This window comes from Pseudophryne corroboree, unplaced genomic scaffold (assembly GCF_028390025.1).
Source record: "Pseudophryne corroboree isolate aPseCor3 unplaced genomic scaffold, aPseCor3.hap2 scaffold_296, whole genome shotgun sequence".
Taxonomy (NCBI): domain Eukaryota; kingdom Metazoa; phylum Chordata; class Amphibia; order Anura; family Myobatrachidae; genus Pseudophryne; species Pseudophryne corroboree.
Window position 1 is genome coordinate 578,495 of NW_026969629.1, and position 19,780 is coordinate 598,274.

At 44.7% G+C, this 19,780-nt stretch overlaps 1 non-coding gene and 1 pseudogene across 1 annotated transcript; both read left to right on the forward strand.

Moving 5' to 3' along the window:
• The first annotated feature begins 9,242 nt into the window (after positions 1-9,242).
• On the forward strand, positions 9,243-9,406 carry LOC135015550 (U1 spliceosomal RNA). The gene has a single exon (XR_010213777.1). It is a non-coding gene; the product is annotated as a U1 spliceosomal RNA (small nuclear RNA).
• A 152-nt stretch (positions 9,407-9,558) lies between these two features.
• On the forward strand, positions 9,559-9,701 carry LOC135015564 (U1 spliceosomal RNA; annotated as a pseudogene).
• The last annotated feature ends 10,079 nt before the right edge of the window (positions 9,702-19,780 follow it).

Below are 19,780 nucleotides of genomic sequence, written 5' to 3' on the forward strand. Positions count from 1 at the left end.
CCCAGCTGTATATATGTTATATTTTTGCCAAAAAGAGGTTTATATTGCTGCCCAGGGCGCCCCCCCTGCGCCCTGCACCCTTACAGTGACCGGAGTATGTGAGGTGTATGGGAGCAATGGTGCACAGCTGCAGTGCTGTGCGTTACCTCAGTGAAGATCATGAACTCTTCTGCCGCCTCTGAAGTCTTCTTTTCTTCTCATACTCACCCGGCTTCTATCTTCTGAATCTGCGAGGGGGACAGCGGCGCGGCTCTGGGACGGACGGCGAGGGTGAGATCCTGCGTACCAATCTCTCTGGAGCTAATGGTGTCCAGTAGCCTAAGAAGCAGGACCTTGCAACTCAGCGAGTAGGGCTGCTTCTCTCCCCTCAGTCCCTCGATGCAGGGAGTCTGTTGCCAGCAGTGCTCCCTGAAAATTAAAAACCTAACAAAATACTTTCTGTCAGAAAGCTCAGGAGAGCTCCTGAAAAGCACCCAGTCTCAACTGGGCACAGTATCAAACTGAGGTATGGAGGAGGGGCATAGAGGGAGGAGCCAGTGCACACCCAGAACTAAAGTCTTTCTTAAAGTGCCCATGTCTCCTGCGGAGCCCGTCTATCCCCATGGTCCTTACGGAGTCCCCAGCATACTCTAGGACATTAGAGAAACTAGAATTTTAATACCTACCGGTAAATCCTTTTCTCTTAGTCCGTAGAGGATGCTGGGCACCCGTCCCAGTGTGTACTGTGTCTGCTGTTATTAAATGGCCCTTAACTCCAGAACATTTATGTGGAGACAACTTTCCTGACTTGACCATCTTCCTTGGACGTTTTCCCCCTGTGTGACTGCTCCCCACCTCGAAAGGGTTGCATCCGTGGTCCCTAGGATCCAGTCCTGGATCCCGAACCATCGCCCCTCTAGGAGGTGAGAACTGTGCAGCCACCAATGGAGTGAGATTCTGGTCTTGGAAGACAGGATTATCCTCCGGTGCATGTGTAGGTGGGATCCGGACCACTTGTCCAACAGGTCCCACTGGAACACTCTAGCATGGAACCTGCCAAACTGAATGGCCTCGTAGGCCAAAACCATTTTCCCCAGCAACCGAATGCATTGATGGATTAACACTCTTGCTGGTTTCAGAATTTGTTTGACCAGACTCTGGATCTCCATAGCCTTTCCACTGGAGGAAAACCTCTTCTGTGTCCAGTATCACTCCCAAAAACAACAACCGCGTCATTGGGACCAACTGCGATTTTGGCAAGTTTAGGAGCCAACCATGTTGTTGAAGAACTGTCAGGGAGAGTGCAATGTTTTGCACCAACTGGTCCCTGGATCTCGCCTTTATCAGGAGAACATCCAAGTACGGGATAATTGTGACTCCTTGCTTGCGAAGGAGAACCATCATTTCCGCCATCACCCTGGTGAAAATCCTCGGAAACGTGGACAGACCAAATGGCAACATCTGAAATTAGTAATGACAATCCTGAATTGCAAACCTCAGGTAGCTTGATGCAGTGGCTAAATGGGAACATGTAAGTAGGCATCCTTTAAGTTTACCAAAACCATGAAATCTCCTTCCTCCGGACTGGAGATCACTACCGTGAGAGATTCCATCTTGAAATTGAATTTCTTTAGGTAGAAAGCCCTAGCGTCATGCAGTGGATTTGGCAGAAGCAGAGGACAATCTCTGCTCCTGCAATCTTGAAGAGGCTACAGACCTCTTCCCTCTTCTCCTTCCTCTACCTGCAAAGAAAGGGGAATCTTAACTTCTTGCATATCTATTGGGCCGAAATGACTGCATCAGATAATGATGCGTCTTTATCCGTTGAGAGGGAACATAGTGCAAGAAGGTTGACTTACCTGCGGGAGCTGCCGAGATCAAATTAACTAGGCCGTCGCCAAACAAGGCTTCACCTTCATAGGGAAGAGACTCCCTTTCTTCTTGGAGTCAGTATCAGCATTTCCTTGGTGAATCCAGATATACAGGGAATGGGGGGAAGGGGATGTGTTCTGCACCAGCTATTAAATTCTAAATATTTGTATGAAGAGGCCCCAATAAATGTCCATCAGTTATATTAAATATTAATTGTAGGACGTTCGGGGGTGCTACCAGAGACAAGTAATGTTATGCAGGAAAGGAGAAGAGAAAAGAATGTCTCTTTTGCTGGCGCACAAATGATGATTTAAAAATTAACTTTTAATAAATTTGTTAAAATTGTCTAAACACGAAATAAAGTACAATAAGTTTGTATAATGTAATTACCATATATAATAAATGGAAATACATTTATTAATATCAAGGTTCGCTACCTGTGTTGTGTCTTTATTATTGATCCAAATTGACTATATCAATTAGTCTGATACTGAATTACTGGACACTATGTAATATTAGTTGAATGTATATTAGTAATTCACTTGACAAATGTCAGAACCTGGCAATAGTTCTACATATCATACACTTACAGCACTCTTTCCACAATATTTTCCCTTTATTCCAGATCAAATGGTATAATCCCCCACAGTAATTATTCCTGTTGTAGTATAGTACAGTATGGTTGCTGGGGACGTCTTTAATGAAAAGAGAGGGAACATCTAATGTGTCTCCTTATGGGTAAAATACTTGCAAGCTAAGTGCTATGAATAGCATCAGCATGTAGATAAATGCTGAGTGTTAGGTGAGTAATGCAGATAAATAGGGATATCTAATAATTCTATAGAATAGTGGGTGAATTATTAGATATCCCTATTTATCTGCACCTCTAAGCACACTATTTGACTGTCCACACCCTGCTGTGCCTATTACCCATCTCCTCCACCACCCTCAACACTGACCCACACATCATTCACCCACAAAGATACAATAAAGGTAGTTTGGATAAATTAGCTAAATGAAATGGATTTAACCAATTTATCTAAATGACCATTTTTGGATGTTTTCCAGTGTTTGGGAGCAAATGGTCAATTGTCATTTGCTGCCACATATTAGCATAATTTTGTTTCAACTAGAAAAAAAAATTGGACAGATAATCTAAGTGTGGATCCAGTTTAATGCTGATTTCAGAGCCAACTATAGACTTGATTGAGGTACTGTGTCCCCGGTACCAAATACCATATTAAAATAATATTGTGAGGTGTGAGGTGTTCAAAAAAGACTGAAAATGAGTGCAAGTTATGGTTATTGAGGTTAATAATACTATGGGATCAAAATGACCCTCAAATTCTATGATTTAAGCTGTTTTTTAGGGTTTTTTGAAAAAAACACCCGAATCCAAAACACACCCGAATCCAACAAAAAAATTTCGGTGAGGTTTTGCCAAAACGCGTCCGAACCCAAAACACGGCCGCGGAACCGAACCCAAAACCAAAACCCGAAAAATTTCCGGTGCACATCACTACTTAATTAGAACTTCGGTCAATGTGAATTAACCATTGGACTCAACCATGGTTATCCTTAAAACCCAGGGGTCTATTTAAGATCGATCTTAATCGATGTTGGGCTTCCAGGTTGAAAAAAACACACATTTACTAACATTTTAAAATTTATATAAAAAATCATCTGTTCGTAAATGCAGTGCACATGGTTTTGCCCAACTGCTAACAAAATTCCTGCTGCGATCAACTTGGAATTACCCCCATCGATTGATGTTTTCACACTGCTCGTTCCAACCCCAAAAACTATGAAGAGGATGGGGGCATATACGCAGGGTCCATCCTGTGCATGTGCCTACATTTTCTCCGGGTGCCCCGCAGAAAATGCGAATGCCTCTGCCTGTCAATCAATAGAGGGCATACCTTCGCAGGTATATCGCGATCATGAGCCATGTCTCCCATTTTTGTCATTATAGGTGCTCTGTGAGCTGCTGACCATGCCCCAGCCCCTCTGTCTCCCGTGAATAGACATTGGGGCTTATTCAGACCAGATCGCTTCAATTTATTTTCACCCAGCGGGCAATCAGGTCTGCACTGCACATGCGTATGCGCCACAATGCGTAGGTGCGACGGTCCGGAGATCACAAGAAGATTGACAAGAGTAAAAGTTATTGTACTTTAAGTAAAAATAAAAGAGCAAAAATATCAATCCCAGTTTTGATTACTTAAATTAACAAAAAAAATGCATATAGCAAAGGATAGTTTCAATCTGCCTACCTCTGGGTTATGGGCCCAGCATGCTTCCATTGCAGTACTCTGCTGCACATGTAAGTGCAAGAGATCCTGAAGCACTCACTCATCATGGGAAAGTACCAATGTGTTTCTTCATTGGTTGATGGAAGAAACATCTTACAAAAACTCTCCAGATTATTGACTTTTTAAAGTTTTTCTAGGAAACGTTCTAGATGTATGCTTATTAGCCTTTGTCAGTATGTACTTTTTGCGAAGTGTCTCTGTGGCGCAATCGGTTAGTGTGTCCGGCTACTAACCAAAAGGTTGGTGGTTCAATCCCACCCAGGGACGTAATTGACCTTGTTATCAGATTTTGGTGATCTTTAAGTAGACAAGTCAAAATTTCAAACCCCCTGTTATGGTGTAGGGTACCTGGCCTTTTCTGATGTAATCAGAGTTAGATTTGATTCAGTGATTTAATAAAAACAGCTAGGAAGCACAATTTAGCAGTGGGTTGCAGAGAAAAAGAAATATGCTGGCAAAAAAAATCCAATTGAGTGATTAAACAGCTCTTCATTTTCTGGCTTTATTTTTATGCTAACAAATTTGTTCTCTGAAAAGTGTCCACAAAGCCAAGTCTCTGATTAACACCTTTGTAGGGATGGTTTTTCACCTATTACTAAATTAAACTTGCTTCATTGGAAAGGCAGCAAGATGCATCCTCATTTCAATGTCTACTGAAATAATACAGGTTGACACCAGGAAACATTAACGCCACTGCATCCTTGCTGCTTTCTCATGTAGAAGTCTGTTTAATGTGAAAACAAGGTGATATCTAATTAGCACACAGGTAAGGAATTAAGAAAATCTTTATTTAAGGGTGAAAATGTTTCTCACAAAATCGTTGCCCCAATGCATCATTGAAATTAAAGCTGGAAAGATGATTTTAATATATCACTTGTACATTTTGTATTGCTCTTCTGGTGACAATGTAGTTTGTTTTTGTCAATTACCCTTTTAATAATAGGGTAAAGAAAATTAAGTGGATTTTTTAAAGAAAACTATACTGTCAATATACTATTAAAACAAATTAAAATGGTAAAAGTTATTGTACTTTAAGTAAAAATAAAAGAGCAAAAATATCAATCCCAGTTTTGATTACTTAAATTAACAAAAAAAAATGCATATAGCAAAGGATAGTTTCAATCTGCCTACCTCTGGGTTATGGGCCCAGCATGCTTCCATTGCAGTACTCTGCTGCACATGTAAGTGCAAGAGATCCTGAAGCACTCACTCATCATGGGAAAGTACCAATGTGTTTCTTCGTTGGTGGATGGAAGAAACATCTTACAAAAACTCTCCAGATTATTGACTTTTTAAAGTTTTTCTAGGAAACGTTTTAGATGAATGCTTATTAGCCTTTGTCAGTATGTACTTTTGCAAAGTATTTCTGTGGCGCAATCAGTTAGTGTGTACGGCTATAAACCAAAAGGTAGGTGGTTCAATCCCACCCAGGGACGTAATTGACCTTGTTATCAGATTTTGGTGATCTTTAAGTAGACAAGTCAAAATTTCAAACCCCCTCTTATGGTGTAGGGTACCTGGCCTTCTCTGATGTAATCAGAGTTAGATTTGATTTAGTGATTTTATAAAAACAGCTAGGAAGCACAATTTAGCAGTGGGTTGCAGAGAAAAAGAAATATGCTGGCAAAAAAATCCAATTGAGTGATTAAACAGCTCTTCATTTTCTGGCTTTATTTTTATGCTAACAAATTTGTTCTCTGAAAATTGTCCACAAAGCCAAGTCTCTGATTAACACCTTTGTAGGGATGGTTTTTCACCTATTACTAAATTAAATTTGCTTCATTGGAAAGGCAGCAAGATGCATCCTCATTTCAATGTCTACTGAAATAATACAGGTTGACACCAGGAAACATTAACGCCACTGCATCCTTGCTGCTTTCTCATGTGGAAGTCTGTTTAATGTGAAAACAAGGTGATATCTAATTAGCACACAGGTAAGGAATTAAGAAAATCTTTATTTAAGGGTGAAGATGTTGCTAACAAAATCGTTGCCCCAATGCATCATTGAAATTCAAGCTGGAAAGATGATTTTAATATATCACTTGTACATTTTGTATTGCTCTTCTGGTGACAATGTAGTTTGTTTTTGTCAATTACCATTTTAATAATAGGGTAAAGAAAATTAAGTGGATTTTTGAAAGAAAACAATACTGTCAATATACTATTAAAACAAATTAAAATGGTAAAAGTTATTGTACTTTAAGTAAAAATAAAAGAACCAAAATATCAATCCCAGTTTTGGATTACTTTAATTAACAAAAAAAAATGCATATAGCAGAGGATAGTTTCAATCTGCCTACCTCTGGGTTATGGGCCCAGCATGCTTCCATTGCAGTACTCTGCTGCACATGTAAGTGCAAGAGAACCTGAAGCACTCACTCATCATGGAAAAGTACCAATGTGTTTCTTCGTTGGTTGATGGAAGAAACATCTTACAAAAACTCTCCAGATTATTGACTTTTTAAAGTTTTTCTAGGAAACGTTCAAGATAAATGCTTATTAGCCTTTGTCAGTATGTACTTTTTGCAAAGTGTCTCTGTGGCGCAATCGGTTAGTGTGTTCGGCTATTAACCAAAAGGTTGGTGGTTCAATCCCACCCAGGGACGTAATTGACCTTGTGATCAGATTTTCCAGCGTGTTTTGTTTGCGCCTTTGCAAATGTCTTACATCGACAAACTTATTTAGTACTATTTTGCAAATAGGGTTACATTGTTGCAACATTGTGTTCCCTAATTGCTTGATTTTTTAAATGCAACAATTGATAAAGACACCTGATAACTGCTCTGTGGAGTCTTATTTTGCGTCTACTTCTTATCTACATTTAATTCCCTACCTCTAATCAAGGCATTTTTAAATGCTGGGGGCTGCCAGGACGTGAGGCCTACCTAGACTTTAGATCTGAATTTGAATGTACTTGTGAACTAACTTAATTTCCTACTTCTAAATTCATTCCTAAATTCACTACTTACATGAATCCTGTAGTTGGGCATTTTGGGACTTCGATTGTGGGCATTGTTTTGTGTCCAGACCAGCAGCAGGTGGTGTGCATTTGCTGGAAAGGCATCGAAGACCTCCGATATGCTGCATCTCCTGATGTGTGTCTACCTCAAGTGACTGTCAGCAAATGCCTGCTAGATACCCCATTCCAAGCTGATTGTGACATCACGGAACATGCATCATAGAACAGGCATGCTAGAACATGGGTCTTCAACCTGCGACCCTCCAGCTGCTGTGGAACTACACATCCCAGCATGTCCTGCCTCAGTTTTAGCATACCTTAATAGCAAAACTGTGGCAGGGCATGCTGGGATGTGTAGTTTCACAGCAGCTGGAGGGCCACAGGATGAAGACCCATGTGCTAGAGCCAAGCCGCAGGTACATTGAATGCTAGCAAGCTGAATGTTTAAATCCTTTTTGTTCCGCAGCATTCCAATGCGGAAGATTCCATGGAACCAGAGATTATTCCATTGAGAAGGACATGCTGCCTGGATGACTGCACTGTGCAAATAAAGTCACGGAGCCAGTTGGCTTGTGGGTGGCTCTGGTGACTGGGTGGTTGGGTGGGCGGTGTGTCGGAGGTGGAGCACATGCAAATGAATGTGTATCATCCAGCTAGTGAGAGTGAAAACTCATGCAGGAGTGTGCCTGCTTGTCAGTGGGTTATGCACCTTGCCAGACGTCAAATCTACATGGAGCAGCTGGAGGGGACAAGAGCAGGTTTGCAAAATATAGATAGAAGAGCATATATGCTGGCGCATTCTCCATGATTGTGTCAGCTTATGTTTTGGTGCACTGCACTTTCCTCCACTAAGTTTTAGCTATTTTGGTTAAACGCAAGTGTAGTTGCTTCTCGCCCTTTTGGCTGTGATCTTGTATCGTGGTTGAAGAGTCTGCTGGAGGGATTGTTTTCTTCATTGGCGAGAGACTGAAGATATTCCAGGATGGAAGGCTTGGGAACACTATCCGTTTTTAAGTTGTGGAAGAGTTGAAAGACCGGATTGGACTACATTCTATAGTAAAGGATATCTTTGTATTTATTAATCCTCCCTTTATATGTGTCTGTCTTTCAATAAAGCTTCGGGCTTGTGATTCCCTCACCCTCTTACACTCCACACCCATAGCCTTATTAACTGTTGTATTATTGTATTCCATTGAGAAGGACATGCTGCCTGGATGACTACACTGTGCAAATTAAATCACGGAGCCAGTTGGCTTGTGGGTGGCTCTGGTCACTGGGTGGTTGGGTGGGTGGTGTGTCGGAGGTGGAGCACATGCAAATGATTGTGTATCATCCAGCTAGTGAGAGAGAAAACTCATGCAGGAGTGTGCCTGCTTGTCAGTGGGTTATGCACCTTTCCAGACGTCAAATCTACATGGAGCAGCTGGAGAGGACAAGAGCAGGTTTGCAAAATATAGACAGAAGAGCTCTCCAGCCTAGTTTGCTGTCTGTTTCCACTTCTCTTTTCTTGAGCCGCTCCCTTCTATGCCCTTGCGCACTATCCTGACTTCTCCCATCTGCTTACTTTGTGCATTCCAACGCACAATGCGAACTACAGGTAGTGCTGCAGGGCCCACACCCTTTTACTTGCCATACAGAGCAGCTCTGGAGCTGTTACAGTGCCCAGCTTCTGCAAGAAATCAGCTTGAATGCTTCAGGGGCTGGGGCATAGCCAACATGAGCCCCACACCGAAGGAGGGTGGAGGTGTTTAATGCGAACTAGGGGTCATCCAAGCGCCACAAAAGGCCGCCATGCCCTGCACGCCCCTTTTCTCTTTTCATATGCAGACGAGGGTTGAAGCCAACTTTGACCCACTGCTTGGATGACATCACCATATGCAAATCCATCTGCTGCAGGCCTTCCCCCAGGAATGCTTGCACTAGTTGTTGCATTTGGTTTGTTGTTTGGGGGTGCTTCAGTATTAGGCAGCCTTCTGCCCTCCCATGTTCATCTGAAAATATGTGTTCTCCCTGCAGTTGTTGTCCCCAGATGAGAGTTCCCTTGTGCTGCCTCAGTTGAATCTTCTTTACTTGACAGAGATGTGCCTGAGCAGCGGCCCTCCCTAGCCCTATCCCAAATCATACTTATTTTGCATAGGAGATATCATGGTAATGAAGACTGTTATCCCAGGGTGAGGTTCATTCATTGCATTCTGGGTATGCTGACCCCTGTGATTTCCCCAAATGTGGGAAACTCGACTTCATTATTTGTGGTAGTGGGGGACTGTGTTTGTGCTTTCCTCTGGTCAGCTCTGGTAAAAGTCAGATTTCTTTGTCTCAGATCTTCCTCTAGCCTTGTTCTTCTTTCGAGAGTTCCCTTGTGCTGACTCAGTTGGATCTCCTTCACTTGACAGGGAACTGCCCGAGCAGCGACCCTACCCAGCTCTAGCCCAACTCCTACTTACCTGCCAGGTGAGATACTATGATCATGAAGGTGCTTCTCCCAGGGCAAGGCTCACCCATTGCACTCTGGGTGTGCTGCTCTTGCGATTTCCCCAAATGTGGGAAACTTGACTGCATAATTTGTGTTTCCCCTTGGTCGGCTCTCGTATAATTCAGATCTCTTTGTCTCAGGTCTCTCTCCAGCCTAGTTTGCTGTCTGTTTCCACTTCTCTTTTCTTGAGCCGCTCCCTTCTATGCCCTTGTGCACTATCCCAGGATAATTATTGTAGCTGGTCTGCGGGTAACAGCTCTCAGATCCACTTCTAGAAAAAATGCAACAAGGTAATTTGAGTGACAAACTGCAGAGATGAACCCTTTCTGTGACTGCTGCACAGGGATCACACAAACTCTATTCATAGGGCTGACTTCACTTAGGGGAGATGTTCTCGCCCCGCAAAGAAGTGCGAGTATATACTGCACTTACGGTACCAATGGATTTACAGATATTTTCTTGCAATACACTATGGGGGTCATTCTGAGTTGATTGCTCGCTAGCAGTTTTTAGCAGCCTTAAAACGGTGGAGTTAACATATCTCACGTGGAAGGTGGTCATGTTATTAGCCTTGGCTTCGGCTAGGCGAGTGTCGGAATTAGCGGCTTTGTCACATAAAAGCCCATATTTGGTGTTCCATGTGGATAGAGCGGAATTGCGGACCCATCCTCAATTCCTACCAAAAGTGGTCTCATCTTTTCATATGAACCAACCTATTGTGGTGCCTTTGGCTACGCGTGACTTGGAGGATTCCGAGTTACTTGATGTGGTCAGGGCTTTGAAAATTTACGTGGCCAGGACGGCTAGAGTCAGGAAAACTGAAGTGCTGTTTGTCCTGTATGCAACCAACAAGATTGGTGCCCCTGCTTAAAAGCAGGCTATTGCTCGCTGGATTTGTAACACGATTCAGCAAGCGCATTCTATGGCTGGATTGCAGTTACCAAAATCTGTCTAGGCCCATTCCACGAGGAAAGTGGGCTCTTCTTGGGCGGCTGCCCGAGGGGTCTCGGCACTACAGCTGTGTCGAGCTGCTACTTGGTCAGGTTCAAACACCTTTTCAAAATACTATAAGTTTGATACCCTGGCTTAGGAGGAACTCATGTTTGCTCAATCGGTGCTGCAGAGTCATCCGCACTCTCCCGCCCGTTTTGGAGCTTTGGTATAATCCCCATGTTCCTTACGGAGTCCCCAGCATCCTCTAGGACGTTAGAGAAAATAAGATTTTAAACCTACCGGTAAATCTTTTTCTCGTAGTCCGTAGAGGATGCTGGGCGCCCATCCCAACTGCGGACTACTTCTGCAATACTTGTATATAGTTATTGCTTCAATAAGGGTTATGTTATAGTTGCTTCGGTCCTGCACTGATGCTACAGTATGTTGTTTTTTCGTACTTATAACTGGGTAGTTTATCACAAGTTATACGGTGTGATTGGTGTGGCTGGTATGAATCTTGCCCTGGATTAACAAAATCCTTTCCTCATACTGTCAGTCTCCTCTGGGCACAGTTTCTCTAACTGTGGCATAGAGGCGCATAGAGGGAGGAGCCAGTGCACACCCAGAACTAAAGTCTTTCTTAAAGTGCCCATGTCTCCTGCGGAGCCCGTCTATCCCCATGGTCCTTATGGAGTCCCCAGCACCCTCTACGGACTACGAGAAAAAGATTTACCGGTAGGTTTAAAATCTTATTTTCTACTTTATTCTTTTCTATCCTAGTTTATTACGACCAACTCTCATCCAAGGAGTTTGATATTCTACTACCTGCATGCAATTTAAATTGCTTAAATTGTTTATATGGTTGATTTGTCCTTCACAACCCATAATCTGCAACTTGGATGTACTTGTGTCATTGAAAATCTTATAATAAAAATGTTTATATATTGAAAAAAAAGTTATAAGACATATGCATTCAATATTTGAAGAAACAAAATAAAATAAAGCTATGTATTGGGTTTCACTAACAAGCACATTGGAAGACTTGACTACTGTTAAAAGACATGCATTACATGGTATAGAGCCACAAACCACAATGTAGTAAAATAAAAACAAACTTACATGTGTATCAAACCTATGTGAGGCTTACATTGATAGTGCAAGATCAACACTCTATCAACTGTGCAAACTAGACTGCACATAAATGCCATAAAATTTATCTGAGATTTTAGTAAATAAGGCCCGTTGCTGTCCGGGTCACACAGCCGTCACGCCCCACCCCCATACGGTCCGGTCATGTCTGCGTTGTCCTGACTGTGCCCCCAAAATGGCGGCACAACGCCGCTGGCCCGACTCCTCCTGTCCAGTGACCGCCTCTGCCTGTCAATCAGGCAGAGGCGCTCACAGGGCAGAGATGCTGATCGCATCTCTGGCATGTGCCGGTGCACTGTGGCACCAGCACACACGCACTTCATACCTGATCTCCTGTTGTGTGAATATGCACAGCAGGGATCAGGTCTTAATTAGGCCCTATATACAGCTGTCAGTGAAGCAGTGATGTGCTGATGTCAGTGAAGCAGTGATGTGCTGCTGTCAGCGAGGCAGTGATGTGCTGCTGTCAGCGAGGCAGCGATGTGCTGCTATAAGTGAGGCAGGGATGTGCTGCCGTCAATGAGGCAGGGATGTGCTGCCGTCAATGTTGCAGGGATGTGTTGCTGTCAACGTTGCAGGGATGTGCTGCTGTCAGTGAAGCAGGAATGTGCTGCTGCAGTGAGGCAGAGATATGCTGCCCACTATCTCCCTATCACCCCTGCCTGAGTCACACACTTTCCCTGTCACCCCTGCCTCAGTTACCCACTATCTCCCAGTCACCGCTGCCTCAGTCAACCACTATACCTGCGACCCCTGCCTCAGTCACCCACTATCCCTGTCACCCCTGCCTCAGTCACCCACTGTCACCCTATCACCCCTACTTCAGTCACCCACTATCCCTGTCAACCCTGCCTCAGTCTCTTACTGTCCCTGTCACCCCTGCCACAGTCATCCACTATCTCCCTATCATCCCTGCCTTATTCATTTATTATCCCTGTCACCCACTTTCTTCCCATACTTACCCAACCCCTTCCTATCACCCCTCCCTCAGTAACCCACTATCTCCCTGTCACCCCTGCCTCAGTCACCCACTATCACTGTCACCCCTGCATCAGTCACCCACTATCTCCCAGTCACCCCGGCTTCAGTCACCCACTATCTCCCACTCATACATGCTTCAGTCACCCACTATCTCCCAGTCATCCCTGCCTCAGTCACCTACTGACACCAGTGCAGATATTTCTGCTGCAGCCTCTCCACTCTCCAGCGTGAACGTCCTGACGACTGAGGAAATCCGCTTCCCAGTTGAGGACTCCGGGAATGAACACTGCCGATATTGCTGGCAGATGACGTTCTACCCAACTGAGGATTTTTGATACTTCCAGCTTTGCCATGCAGTTTCGAGTGCCGACTTGATGATTTATGTACACTACCGTGGTGGCGTTGTCCGATTGTACTTGAACAGGCCTGTTCTGTACTAGAGGCAGGGCCAGTATCAATGAATTGAACACTGCCCACAATTCCAGAATGTTTATCGGGAGGAGAGATTCCTCCCTGGTCCACCGATGGTGAAGGGTCGTCATCACGGCCATGACCTTGGTGAATTTCCGAGGTGCCGTGGCCAAACCAGAAGGCAGGACCTGAAATCCAAAAACTAACCAGGCACAACACTGCTTAGCTTCCAACATCAGATGAGATTGGACATATCCAGTGTGATGCGGCTGTAGATGATTTTTGCTGTTTCTAACTTCTACATCAATGAATAAGTTTCAAAATAGAATGCATCAAGAGAACGGTGTTGGTAGTATAAAACTACCTACAGCACCTGGTATTCCCAGGTGGTCTCACATCCAAGAACAAACCAGGCCTAATATCAGGTGATATTGGGCATATACAGTGTGGTGTGGCTGTAGATGAGCTTAGTGGTTTCTGTTAGAGTTCTTCTACTTCTAACTACTAGTACATAAATGAATAAGCGGCCGATTTATTAAACCCGGTGAAATTATAATTTGCATGGTGATAAAGTACTAGCCAATCAGCTCCTAATTGCCATGTCACAGGCTGGGTTTGAAAAATGACAGTTAGGAGCTGACTGGCTGGTACTTTATCACCTTGCACTTTATCAGTTCACCAGGCTTAATAGATCTGCCCCAATGTTTCAAAATGGAATGCATCAAGAGAACGGTGTTGGTATTGTAAAAATACACACAGCTCCTGGTATTTCCTGGTGGTCTCCCATCCAAGTACTAAAACCAGGACCAATACTGCTCAGCTTCCATGATCAGGAGAGATTGGGCAAATCCAGTGTGCTGTGGCTGTAGATGAGCTGGTGGTTTCTGTTAGAGCTTTTCTACTTCTAACTTCTGGTACATAAAAGAATACGTGTAAAAATTAAATGTACCAAGAAAAGGGTGTTGGTAGTTTAAAAACACCTAAAGAATCTGATAATACATGGATGGGAGACTGCTTGGTAGTAACAAAGTCCAATACTGCTTTGCTTCAAAGATCAAATGAGATTGGGCATATCCAGTGTGGTGTGGCTTTAGATAAGCTTTGTGGTTTCTGTTAGAGCTCTTCTACTTCTAACTACTGGTACATTAATGAATATGTATAAGGTTGTAGTTTATCCAATATGCCTTTACTACCTTACCTTACCTCCCCCCCCCTCCCCTACCCTCCTTATTGCTTCCTTTGTTCTCTCCTCCTCGTGTGTGCGTTATTTGTTTTCTCATACGTCCTAGAGGATGCTGGGATCACATTAAGAACCATGGGGTATAGACGGGATCCGCAGGAGACATGGGCACTTTAAGACTTTCAAAGGGTGTGAACTGTCTCCTCCCTCTATGCCCCTCCTCCAGACTCCAGTTTTAGAATTGTGCCCAGTGAGACTGGATGCACTACAGGGGAGCTCTACTGAGTTTCTCTGAAAAGACTTATGTTAGTTTTTCTTATTTTCAGGGAGGCTGCTGGCAACAGTCTCCCTGCTTCGTGGGACTTAGGGGAGAGAAGTATGACCAACTTCTAGTGAGTTCAATGGCTCTACTTCTGGCTGACAGGACACCATTAGCTCCTGAGGGTGCTGATCGCTGGGTACGCCTAGATGCCCACTCCCGTAGCCTGCCGTCACCCCCTTACAGAGCCAGAAGTCAGAAGACAGGCGAGTAGCAGAAGAACAGATGGCATTCTGAGGTACCACGCAGCGAGCGGAATGCTGTGCGCCATGATCCCACACAAACACAGGCACTGCAGGGTGCAGGGCGTGGGGGGGGGGGGCACCCTGGGCAGCATAAATTCCTCACAAAAGGCTGGCAAAAGTGGACATTAGTACCTGAGCACTGTCCTTACCCCACCAGCGTAATTAATTATTTGTTTCTGAGCGGGACAGAAGCGTGCCATTACAGCGGCGGGGCTTCTTCCTCACCTCACCAGCACATCTATAGAGCGTTACAAGTCTATCACTATAGAGTTTATTATTTCCCAGACTGTGTACTTTTGACGCTGGGTTGTGAGCTGAAAAATCCCATTTGTCCCTCTGACAGATTTACTGTAGGTCTATCCCCCATAAGCCGATGTGTCTGTGGGTACTTGGTACATGTGTGTCAACATGTCGGTGGCTGAATGTTTTTCCCAAGAGGAAACTATATTAGGAATGCAGACATATGATGGTGGCCCTGTTGGCACCACCAATAACTGACTGGGTGAAAGTTTCAGTAATATCAGAGTGAGGTTGGATAAATCTGTGTCCCAGACACAGACGTAGAGAAAAGATGTGATGTTCATGGCTATGCTTCTTTTCCCTCAGGCCCAGCAAAAATGTTATTTTGCCCAGTTACTACACACTGATACTGACTCGGATACTGATTCCTATGTCGACCATAATATTTCCTGATTAGATCCAATATTGGCAAGGAGCATTCAGTACATGATTGTGGATATTAAGGACATATTAACATCACCGAGGACCCTGCTGTTCCTGACAAAGGGGTCTATATGTATGTATATATAGATATATAATGAAAGCTGATGTAACGTTCCTCCATCTCTGTTTGAGAAAGTCTGGGCCAGCTCGACAAGATGGTTTCAAATCCCCAAAAGGTTTCCGGTTGTTTATTCATTTCCTGCCGCGGACAGAATAAAGTGGGAGTCACCCCCTGTTCTGCACGGGGCCCTGTCACAAATCCAGCGGATCATATGCAGGAAGCTACATTATTTCTAGTTATGTAACCACGGGTACATTACTTACACCTGCCATTACATGCGCATGGGTGAGTAGTAGTATTCAAGAATTGGTCAAATACCTTGTCATCCGATATAGATATCCTGGAGACATGGGATGCTCCTTACGTTGGATCATATCAAGGACACTGCAGCATACTTACGACTGCAAGGGATATAGGACTCTTGAGTTCACGGGCCAATTTCATGGCAGTCTCGGATAGGAGGGCATTGTGGATTCACCAAGGGAATGCTGATGCTGACTCCAAGAAGAAAGGGAGTCTCTTCCCTATGAAGGTGAAGCCTTGTTTGGCGACGGCCTAGTTAATTTGATCTCGGCAGCTCCCGCAGGTAAGTCAACCTTCTTGCCCTATGTTCCCTCTCAACGGATGAAGACGCATCATTGTCTAACGCAGTCATTTTGGCCCAATAGATATGCAAGAAGTTAAGATTCCCCTTTCTTTGTAGGTAGAGGAAGGAGAAGAGGGAAGAGGTCTGTAGCCTCTTCAAGATCGCAGGAGCAGAGATCGTCCTCTGCTTCTGCCAAATCCACTGCATGACGCTGGGGCTCTCTTGCAGGAGCCCGCACCAGTGGGGGCACGTCTAAAACACTTCAGTCAGTTCTGGATTAATTTGGACCTGGACTCGTGGGTTTTACAAATAGTGTCCCAAGGGTACAAACTGGGGTTTCAAGACGTTCCCCCTCACCGATTGTTCAAATCGGCCTTAGTCAGCAGGGAGAAGGCTTTTATTCAAGCCTCTTCGCGGTCCCGAAGCCGGACGGCTCAGTCAGACCAATCTTAAATCTGAAATCCCTCAATTTCTACCTAAAGAAATTCAATTTCAAGATGGAATCTCTCAGGGTAGGGATCTCCAGTCCGGAGGAAGGAGATTTCATGGTTTTGGTAAACATAAGGATGCCTACTTACATGTTCCCGTTTAGCCACTGCATCAAGCTACCTGAGGTTTGCAATTCAGGATTGTCATTACCAATTTCAGACGTTGCCGTTTGGTCTGTCCACGGCTCCGAGGATTTTCACCAGGGTGATGGCGGAAATGATGGTTCTCCTTCGCAAGCAAGGAGTCACATTTATCCCGTACTTGGATGATCTCTTGATAAAGGCGAGATCCAGGGACCAGTTGTTGCAAAACATTGCACTCTCCCTGACAGTTCTTCAACAACATGGTTGGCTCCTAAACTTGCCAAAATCGCAGTTGGTCCCAATGACGCGGTTGTTGTTTTTGGGAGTGATACTGGACACAGAAGAGGTTTTCTTCCAGTGGAAAGGCTATGGAGATCCAGAGTCTGGTCAAACAAATTCTGAAACCAGCAAGAGTGTTAATCCATCAATGCATTCGGTTGCTGGGGAAGATGGTTGCGGCCTACGAGGCCATTCAGTTTGGCAGGTTCCATGCTAGAGTGTTCCAGTGGGACCTGTTGGACAAGTGGTCCGGATCCCACCTACACATGCACCGGAGGATAATCCTGTCTTCCAAGACCAGAATATCACTCCATTGGCGGCTGCACAGTTCTCACCTCCTAGAGGGGCGATGGTTCGGGATCCAGGACTGGATCCTAGGGACAACGGATGCAACCCTCCGAGGCTGGGGAGCAGTCACAAAGGGGGAAAACATCCAAGGAAGAATGTCAAGTCGGGAAAGTTGTCTTCACATAAATGTTCTGGAGTTAAGGGCCATTTAACAACTGCAGACACAGTACGCACTGGGACGGGTGCCCAGCATCTTCTACGGACTAAGAGAAAAGGATTTACCGGTAGGTATTAAAATCCTATTTTCTCTAACGTCCTAGAGGATGCTGGGGACTCTGTAAGGACCATGGGGATAGACGGGCTCCGCAGGAGACATGGGCACTTTAAGAAAGACTTTAGTTCTGGGTGTGCAGTGGCTCCTCCCTCTATGCCCCTTCTCCATACCTCAGTATGATACTGTGCCCAGTGGAAACTGGGTGCTTTTCAGGAGCTCTCCTGAGCTTTCTGACAGAAAGTATTTTGTTAGGTTTTTAATTTTCAGGGAGCACTGCTGGCAACAGACTCCCTGCATCAAGGGACTGAGGGGAGAGAAGCAGCCCTACTCTCTGAGTTGTAAGGTCCTGCTTCTTAGGCTACTGGACACCATTAGCTCCAGAGGGATTGGTACGCAGGATCTCACCCTCGCCGTCCGTCCCAGAGCCGCGCCGCCGTCCCCCCCCGGAAGGTAGAAGCCGGGTGAGTATGAGAAGAAAAGAAAGACTTCAGCGGCGGCAGAAGATTTCATGATCTTCACTGAAGTAACGCACAGCACTGCAGCTGTGCGCCATTGCTCCCATACACCTCATATACTCTTGTCACTGTAAGGGTGCAGGGCGCAGGGGGGGCGCCCTGGGCAGCAATATAAACCTCTTTTTGCCAAAAATATAACACATATACAGCTGGGCACTGTATATATGTATGAGCCCCCGCCAATTTTACAGTTTAAGCGGGACAGAAGCCCGCCGCCGAGGGTGCGGGGCTTCTCCCTCAGTACTCACCAGCGCCATTTTTTCTCCACAGTACCGCTGAGGAAGCTCCCCAGACTCTCCCCTGCTGAAACCACGGTAGACAAGAGGGTTGAAAAGAGGGGGGGGGGGCACATAATTCGGCGCAAATTACATACAGCAGCACTACTGAGCAAACATTAAGTTACTGTGTTATTCCTGGGTTATATAGCGCTGGGGTGTGTGCTCATGTGCTGGCATACTCTCTCTCTCTGTCTCTCCAAAGGGCCTTGTGGGGAAACTGTCTTCAGAAAAAGCATTCCCTGTGTGTGTGGTGTGTCGGTACTCGTGTGTCGACATGTCTGAGGAAGAAGGCTATATTAGAGAGGAGCGGGAGCAAATTAATGTGGTGTCTCCGCCGACAGCTGATTGGATGGATATGTGGAATGTTTTAAATGCTAGTGTAAACTAGTGATGAGCGGGTTCGGTTTCTCGGAATCCGAACCCGCCGAACTTCAGCTTTTTTTACACGGGGCCGAGCAGGCTCGGATCCTCCCGCCTTGCTCGGTTAACCCGAGCGCGCCCGAACGTCATCATCCCGCTGTCGGATTCTCGCGAGCCTCGGATTCTATCGCGAGACTCGGATTCTATATAAGGAGCCGCGCGTCACCGCCATTTTCACACGTGCATTGAGATTGATAGGGAGAGGACGTGGCTGGCGTCCTCTCCGTTTATAGAGAAGAGAGTAGAGAGTTAGAGACACTATTTAGTATTTACTAATTTTGGGGAGCATATTAGGACTGGAGTACTACTACTTGCTGATAGTGTGACCAGTGACCATTGACCACCAGTTTAATTAATCCGTTCTCTGCCTGAAAAAAAACGATACACAGTGTGACACAGTCACATACCATATCTGTGCTCAGCCTCAGTGTGCTGCATCATCATATGTAATACAGGTTGAGTATCCCTTATCCAAAATGCTTGGGACCAGAGGTATTTTGGATATCGGATTTTTCCGTATTTTGGAATAATTAGATACCATAATGAGATATCATGGTGATGGGACCTAAATCTAAGCACAGAATGCATTTATGTATCATATACACCTTATACAAACAGCCTGAAGGTAATTTTAGCCAATATTTTTTATAACTTTGTGCATTAAACAAAGTGTGTGTACATACACACAATTCATTTATGTTTCATATACACCTTATATACACAGCCTGAAGGTCATTTAATACAATATTATTAATAACTTTGTGTATTAAACAAAGTTTGTGTACATTGAGCCATCAAAAAACAAAGATTTCACTATCTAAGTCTCACTCAAAAAAGTCTGTATTTTGGAATATTCCGTATTTCGGAATATATGGATATGGGATACTCAACCTGTACTGTATATCTGACTGTGCTGAGTGCTCACTGCTCACACAGCTTAATTGTGGGGGAGACTGGGGAGCAGTTAGAGC